At 38.0% G+C, this 8,757-nt stretch overlaps 1 pseudogene; it reads right to left on the reverse strand.

The window, feature by feature from the left end:
- Nucleotides 1-7,197: 7,197 nt before the first annotated feature.
- LOC103751307 lies at nucleotides 7,198-8,146 on the reverse strand (annotated as a pseudogene).
- Between the last annotated feature and the right edge of the window lie 611 nt (nucleotides 8,147-8,757).

Raw genomic sequence — 8,757 nt, forward strand, 5'->3', positions numbered from 1 at the left:
TATTTAAATTACTTTCCCAATGTTGTGGGATTCTGACCTCCTTTACTCTTTTTAGGAAAAAATACCACCTTTGTTATTAAAGAACGATGTTTACAAAAATAGTTCATAAGTAATTATACTTAACTCCTAGATTTTAAATCTTATTGGGCTACAGTATTTCTTTATAATCTCTTAGTTTATATATTTATTAATATTCTCGATTAATTTAGATTGTTGAAATTGTATCTACTTTCAAATTAGATTTAACCCAAGGGATAGCTGTGATTAGAAATTATGTTCACTACATTGTCAAAAATTAGTCATTTCAGATTTATATGGTTAGCTAAAATAACTGACTGGTGGCTTTTTGGAAACAATATTCTCCCTCTGGGGTCACCCATTGGTTCCTTAGATCACACTTGGAAAGCAGTGCTCTGTGAAATTGACAAATGGTTTTTATTCATGAATAAATAACTATATTGACCTACAGACTGTTGCCTACAAAACATGGTCAAATTCTCTCTATTTTCTTTAACTTTTTAACCTCTTTCAAAGTATTTTACTATTTCTCTCATCTGTCATAACACATCAATGTCATTTTCAGAAACTTTGATGCATAATGCCACTGTTCCACCTTTTCCTTCTTTTCTATATAAATATCCATCACTGTTGACATTTAACATTCATGAATGATTTTAGCAGATTTCCCTTATGCATGAATGGATATGATTTTCTATATTTGGACACGTGGTTCATCCAGAAAGTTTTCAAATTCTACATATCAATAAATTGATATGCTGAACCAATCACGGTATTTTTATTAGAACAAACTTTTGTAATTAGGGTATTTATTTATGTGAGGTTAGAATTGTAAATACTTTTCCTGTCAATTATAATAAGCTGATTTTATTTTGTATAACTTATATTATTTTGTATATATATGCATACATATTTTACTTGTGTCCCTCTATAAATTGTTTACTGTTAGATGATACTAAAACATGGGCAAGTTCCTTTGATTGGGCCTCAGCATCCCCAGGCATAAAAAGAAACAAAGAAAAAGATGACTCTCAAGATATCTGTAAGTTCTGCAGATAATTATATCAGTTCATTCTGCTTTAATTTTACTCTCTCTCTCTCACTATATATATAAAACAATGAAACTAGTTTGTCTTAATATGTAAATATAGAACTTGAATTTTATTTTAAATTGTTTGTGATGAGATATACCTTTGTAGATTAGACAGAATTTTACTTGGGGATTTCTTTAAAGGGGGCAACCCATCAAAACGTTGGTTCAGAAACCAGATTTTTTTTTTTTTGAGTACCTGTAATTACAGTTACCTGCAATTAATTCCTGTAGAAGGTTAAGGTAGAATCTCAGAATAAATATTATGATTTATACTAAACATGGAATTTTTTGTCTGTAACTCATGGAATTTTCAGTACAGTTTATATTCTAATAAAAACATACGTGTTGTGTTGGTAGCCTGAGGCTCAGCCATTTCTCAAAACTGCTGAACAGACCTAATCTGGTAACATTCCATTCTGCCCACTCTCCTCCAGCGGGCACGGGACGGAGCCCGCAGCCTTGGCCTGCAGCCTTGGCCCACGGCCTTGAACTCTTTTCCACTAAACTGCCCTGTTCTCCGTTAATCAGTAGATTCCTCCCTTAGAGTACATCTGGGCCCCTGCCGTCTAGCTGACATGATTACTCTCAATCTGTACTCCTTTGTTCTCATTCTCTATTTAACCTCATGCTTATGCTGCAATAAATGAGACTTGATCAGAATCCTGTCTTGTCTCCATTTCTTGTGTCTCTTGCCCCATCCAATCCTCACTCCCCACTCCAGGTACCCCGTTGCAGATCCCGCGGGCCGGGACAGTGTCGCATTTAATTATACATCTAGATAGTCAAATTTTACTCTACAGACTTTATTTTTTGTTTCAGCAATAACTCTGAATGACATATCAAAGACATAGATATTGTAGATATTTGCATACATATAAATACAAACATATATGCACATGACTATATGTGTACATGTATGAAATACACGAGTGATATATGACTATTCAGCCATATATGCATATATATGTCTGGATTGTGTGTAATTATATAAATTGAAAGCTTTTTATTTGTTTTATTATTTTATTTTATGTGTATGATTGTATTGCCTGCATGTATGAAAGTGCATCCATGTAATGCAATGCCCTCAAAGGACAGAAAAGGCCACTGGATCCCCTGGAACTGGAGTTACTGACAGTTGTTAGCTGCTATGTGGATGCTGAGATTCAAGCCTCAGTCTTCTGCAAGAATAGCCAGTGTCCTTAACCACTGAGCCAACTCTCTAGTCATAATAAAGTTAAAGTTTTATTTTAACAATCAAGTAGCATGGTAACTGCAAATCATTGCTATTATAATTTCAAGCAGGTACAGTGTGTGAGGATGGAGAAGTGGATCTAGATCAGATAAGAAGGGCATTCCATCCAGAGGGCAGTGGGACCAGCACAGAGTGGGAGTCAATGTCTTCACTCCTCCACTGGAACCACAGAACTTTATAAAATCATCTATTCTAACCATATGAAGACTTTCATTTCTGTCCACAGCTGTTGCTAATTTTTCTGAGATTAACATTCTCCCAACATAAGCTGGAAACAAATTCTATAGACATTTTGCATTCTATTTGGCTAATCATCTTCCATTTCTAGTTAATAATTACTGTCATATCCCTCTGAATGTACCATACCATATTTATATTAATTGTCACAAAGCAGCCTATAGAACAGATTACATCCATCTTCCCAGAAAATGCAGTCCATTTTCAAGTGCAGGCCTGAGTGAACTGAAAAGGGAGTAAATTCTGATGCCACCTGTAGACTCTTGCCAGACGTCTTTCTACAGACCACAATTAACACAGCCCCATGTGTCAGCTGTAATGGGAAGCCTGTCCTTGGGCCCATTATTTATGCTATAATAACTTGTAATCACTTAAACTAACTTGATTTTCTTAGACCCCTGCTGTTATCTTCACACAACTAATCTATGTTTTGAGAAGTTGCCAAAATAAGGAAGGGCATATTCCTTCTTACAAATCTGCTTGCTAGTTCTTTTTCTGAAGCAATTATAAGAAATTACAGAATGGTAATAAATGGAAATAATTTAAAGAAACATTTTCTAACTATTTTTTTCTGGAATTTATTCAAAGTAATAGGGGTTGGCAAAGAGGTCTGCCAAAGGCAAGCTTAGTATTCACCATGTGGCAACTGTTTCAAAAGGGAATGTTTTCTGACCCAGTCTGCAGTCTTTCAAAAGACAGATGAGTTTGACATTGATAAATCTAATTATCACAATTTTCTGTTTTGAAACACTGGAAATAACTTTTGTGTCTTTTAAAATGAATATGTAAATGTAGCAGGCAAACAACGAATTCCTAACTAGGAGGTTAGGTTGAAGAAAATATTTCCATAATTTTTTTTGTAAAAAACCACTTTATAAAACATCCACTTGGTGGGACCCTCCACATTTGAGACAATTGATTGATTCAGTTTAAAGGGAAGAATGAATGTGACTTGTTGATGTCCACAGATCCCCTCAATACATCCAGTATCTCCTCCAATGCTACCTAAAGCATAAATTCCCTTTGGTGTGCACCAGTTTGCCTTCAGAGCCTGCCACTGGCTTCATGTAGAAGGAAATTGCATTTACTGCAGGACACAAATCAGCTTAGTCAATAATGGTTTCTATAAATATTATACAACCCATAGTTTCTGGAGCTTCAGAAGTCTGTTTTTGAGGACATTTATACTGTGTGTGTGTGTGTGTGTGTGTGTGTGTGTGTGTGTGTGTGTGTGTGTATTTTGCTGGAAATTGGACCCAGGGTCTTGCATGTCTAGGTGGTTGCTTTGTCAGTCTGTTAGCCCTGTTTACATCCCTGCATGTTTGATATAAAAAAGAACAATGAAATGGAATACTTTTACTGCCTGTTATTTATTTATTTTAATTTTTGTATTTAAACAAATGAAATTCTGTGCTGGTTTTGTCAGCAGATATAACTGAATGGGAAGATACCAAGGAGATATCTTTGAGCTGGTCAAGAGTGATCTACAACTTCTAAAATGAAAATTACTATAGATATATTCAGACTACAACTCTTTTTGCTCAAACTCCTTCTAGATTTAGTGAAATATATATTCAAAATTACAAAGAAAGTATTCCATAAGCCATAAACGCAGATTTAAGTTATATATTCTTTATCAGGGCAGTATTTGTGAAAATGTTATAACTGGCTCAATAAATGTCACCTGTAAATAATGGCTTATGTATGTCACTAAAGAGGTCTGTGCTTTGAGTTGTCAGAATCCCAGAATGTACATGCAGTATGCCAGTGACAACAGGAAATCGGTGCTATTAAACTGCCCTTTACCCATGCATTATTTCTCTCAGTCCTTGTGGACAGAGGGCTTGTAGTCATCAAATTCCCATTTAGAAAGGTGCCTTTCGATCTTGTAAAAAGTGAAACAAACTTGAAACATCATCTGTGTTTACTTATGAAAAATCAGAAAGTTTTAGAAGATATACAAATCATTGGATGTAGTAGTGGGACACCTTATTGAAAAGGTGAATAAAATATTTAAAGTCCAGTTAAGACCATGGAACAGCCACAGGAATAAAATAGAATGCTATATATTAAGATAAAGATGTGCCTTTATAAAATACAGAGGAAGCGGAAAAATACTTTCTGTATGCATATCCTTTCAAGAACAATAATTGTTTAACTGTAAAATTAGAATATCTTAAATCAAGTTTATATTTCACAGTGAATTTCACAGTGTTGCATTAATGACTATAGTAATGAAATCATTAAATCAGAAAGTCAATATTAATTTATCAGAAAAGTCAGTGAATTACATTGGAAGATAAGACAGAATAATTTAATATTATCTATTTGATTGCCTGTGTTCAGCTTCTAGTTGCTAAATTATTTCAGTTATAATTACTTAATATTGATGCATTCTGCATTATAGGGAATTTTCAGTGGAAAGATGTAGTATGATTATTCCTGATTTCCTTTATCACATTTTCCACAGAGTACTCTTTGTAAATAAAGTTCAATTTATGGGGTAACAAAATCTTAATATTTTAAGAGATTGGGAGATTAATCAGGATTAATCTAGATTGTTATTCCCCTGATTCTAATTTCCTATGAGAGTTTGGATTTAAACTTTTTTCTTTTGCTGTTTCATTTAAATTTTTATTTGTATGTTTCCAAGAAGTAGATTTACTCTTTTGTTTTTAAATTTTTAAAAGATTTTACCTGCTAATTTTCATTCCTCAACCATCTGTTAGGTAACACCCTATGATCTAGCACATGCTCACATCTGTGTGTGCATCTGTTTATGCCTGCATATACTTTTTTCTTTTAGAGCTTCTTGTATGTTGCACCTACGCAAGATTATGTGTCCACCTCTAAGTTACACAGCACATTGTGACTATGTTCATGTACTCAATAACTGTCTGTTGACCCTGAAACCAAGAATTGCCCTGTCCATCAGCTGCTTCATTGCTGTCACTATCAATATCCAACCCTATGCTCTAAAGAGGAAGTACAAGTCTCATCAGCATATTAAAAACCAAAATATCACAGCCTATCAAACTCATTATTTTGTTAGTTATATCTCTCTTAGAGAAACTTTTCCATCTTTTTCTCTGTCAAGAACATTTCTGTCTAGACTGCCAGATAGCTCTCACCCTTACCTTCTTTATCTGATCTCCATAGTGTAACTTTTATACAAAGCTGAGTATTTTATTTTATTTTATTAAGAGTATGATGGGTTTTTATTTTTACCCAAGTGCCTTAGTCATAGACAACTCTGAGGAGATGGTAGAGCCTCTCATCTCCTGTAGATTTCCCTGTTCCATACCCGTACATCTTAAGTACAGCAAGAATCCACATAATAAATTACAGGAAAAGAATGAAGGACTAGGATGTACCTAAGATGTAGGATACTACATTAGGTATTTTCTAAACCTAAGCTTCATAATGGTCTTGTTTCCAGTATGTGACTAACAGATAAGCTAACCAAATCTGCCATGAACATGTTCTGCATGCTGGCAGAATCCTGTCCAATAGTCAATATGATGAGGTGATCTGACCAGAAGCCTTTCCCTAGCACACATCCACCTTTGATATCTGCAGCAAGGCCTGACGTGTGAAGGTGCTCCCTGAGCTGCCGCTTGCTCTTCCAGTAGCAGCACAGAACACAGCGGCTGCCTTGCTGACACAGGCTTGATTTTAATACCTTGTAGTGCATTTTGATGTTACTGCTGATGACAGACTCCTCTTTGGATGTGTTGAGAACAGAACATTTTGTACTACTTGCCTGATTCACTGGTCTGTGTTGGTTTGGCTTTTGGGAGTGCCTAGTTAACACATTTACTAAGTCTTGCCTTGATCACTTGGTTGCCCAAAAGGGCTTTACAGACTGGATCCATCTGGCCTCCCACTTGCCACAGGTGCACACACACCCTGGCCTTGGGTGTGAGGAGCAGAGTCCACTCCTACAACAGGACGTTGGTTTTGTTCTGCTTCAGGTTTTTGCCTCAGTTTCTCTGCTGCGTTCAGCATCATGTTATTTTGTAAGTCTGTAGTTAGGAAAGCTAAAGCTTATGTAACCTTCAATTATGAGTATGAAAGAATGCTGACTGTGAAAAGGATCACTGGGGAATAGTGTTTGCTGTCCAGTAGTACTATCTGATCTTAAGCCTAAAGGACCCCAAATGAGTTAATGTGATGCCAGTAGAAAGACCTTCCACTGGGTTGCCACAGGCCTGACCTCCAGAGAACAGGGGCACAGTGGTCCTGGGCACAGCACTGTCTGCCCAGCTCAGAGAATATGCACAGGAAGTATGCCTTCAATCCCTGTGCTGCCGTGTTACAGTGGCAAATTTTTACAGTAGTAAAAATTGAGTGGTTTTACAAGGGGAGGGCCAGTGTGCAGAGCCTTGCTTGCAGTAAGCTATAAAAGCCCTCGGTCTGCTCCCTCAAAGGTAGAGGTAGCCCACACTATGTGGCAAGGACTGAGAACACCAGATAGGATGTGATGGTATGAGAGCTCAACTCAACATAAGTAATGCAGTGACAGCGAGACGCATGTGACGGGCTAGGATCACACAAGCCGTTCGTTTGTATTGGGGGTTTGTGACAGTCGTGGTGGCTACCAGCTCCTTATATCAACAAATGGATATCGCCATCAACGGCCAGTGTGTAGATACTGATTAGCTCTTTAAATCTGTGTTTGTACTCCAGGCTGTGCACACCGTTCACTGTAATCTTGAACTCTCTGACATCACAATAAATTATCATGTCAAAGTACATCCCAGGACTAAGTGGGAGGCAGGTGATACTTCTCTCCACTTCTCCCCAGGCGTCCTGAAGAAAGGAGTTTCTTATGAATACCTTAGTGTTGAAGTGTGGGTTCAAGTGTAGAGCAATATCCCTCGATTTTCCTGCCACCAGGTCAACATTAAAGCTTTTGGCGTTTGTATTCACTTCTCCTTTAATAACGACGTTCGTCCTGGGCCCATGGGGGAGTTCACCCTTGCTTCATATGGCAGGCACATCTGTGACATGCCAGACTTCTGTACGTTTCCTCTGCTTATCTGTGTCAGTCCCAGAGTAGGCATTTCGAGACTCTGTAAATCTGCGCTGAAGCTGAACCCAATGGAGTGAATATTCACTTTGCCATAAATGCCCAGCATGTCTATCTTCTCCAGGCCAATCCTGTGAGTATACAGGAGAGCATGTTTTCCATTCAATGCCACCTGGAACTTGTTCTTCAGCACCATGATTGCAATCTCAAAGGACTTCTCTTTTCTGAAGGGCATGTCATAAGTGATCTCCTCCCAGCCCCATTTCTCATTTGTCAGCGTGTTGCAGATAATGCAGTTGGACCTTTTCAAGCGAGGGTTGAAGTGGAAGGCCATGTCAGCCTGAGGCTTCAGGCTGTTGCCATGCAGCAAATCCACCTGGAATCTGTTCACATCATTAGGGATATGTCCACGGATGACAATCAAAGTCCCAGGCTTCAACTGCTCAGAGATGATGCCAGCATAGTGAATGGTGGGGTTATAGATGACATTTTGCAGGTTGTTTAAGGACAGCATTGTTCTTTTCCAAGTTATTGTTGATTTTGATTGGAGTCTCTCTGTATAGAAGGTTTCACCCACTTTTCACTAAAAGACGACCCAAATCTAAAACTTGTCATGAGGTCGCCCTGACAGTGCAGACCCAAGGCTGGCTCAAAGGCATCTCCCCTTGGTCTCCAGCTGGGTCCGCATCCTAGCAACAAGCAGCAGTGGTGGAGGATGTACAGCAGACCCTGGCCCTGGCTTCCTGGTGCTGAGACTGTGCTCAGTGGCTCAGCATCTGAGGGGTGGGTCTGGGGACCACGAGCTGGTCCTAGGGTTGTCATCCCTGGAAAGCAGATGGAAGCGCCCCTCCCCAGCGTACACGAACCCCCAGGCTCCAGGGACTCCTCTTGGCACTGTTTTTAAAACTCTGCTCTCATACATCATTGAAAGTTTACCTTGGCATAGCATGCAATTTGGAAAACATTTTACTTCCAAACTCAAAGGCAGTGGTCTATTATCTTACAACTTCTTACTGCTTAGAAATTTAGTCTCATGTAGTTTAAATTAGTGTATTAATTTTTTTTTCTTTCCTATGTTTGTTCTCAAAACACGTTTGTCTCCAATTACTTGGAAATTCTTTGAAG

This window comes from Nannospalax galili, unplaced genomic scaffold, assembly GCF_000622305.1.
Source record: "Nannospalax galili isolate Female #2095 unplaced genomic scaffold, S.galili_v1.0 scaffold386, whole genome shotgun sequence".
NCBI lineage: Eukaryota > Metazoa > Chordata > Mammalia > Rodentia > Spalacidae > Nannospalax > Nannospalax galili.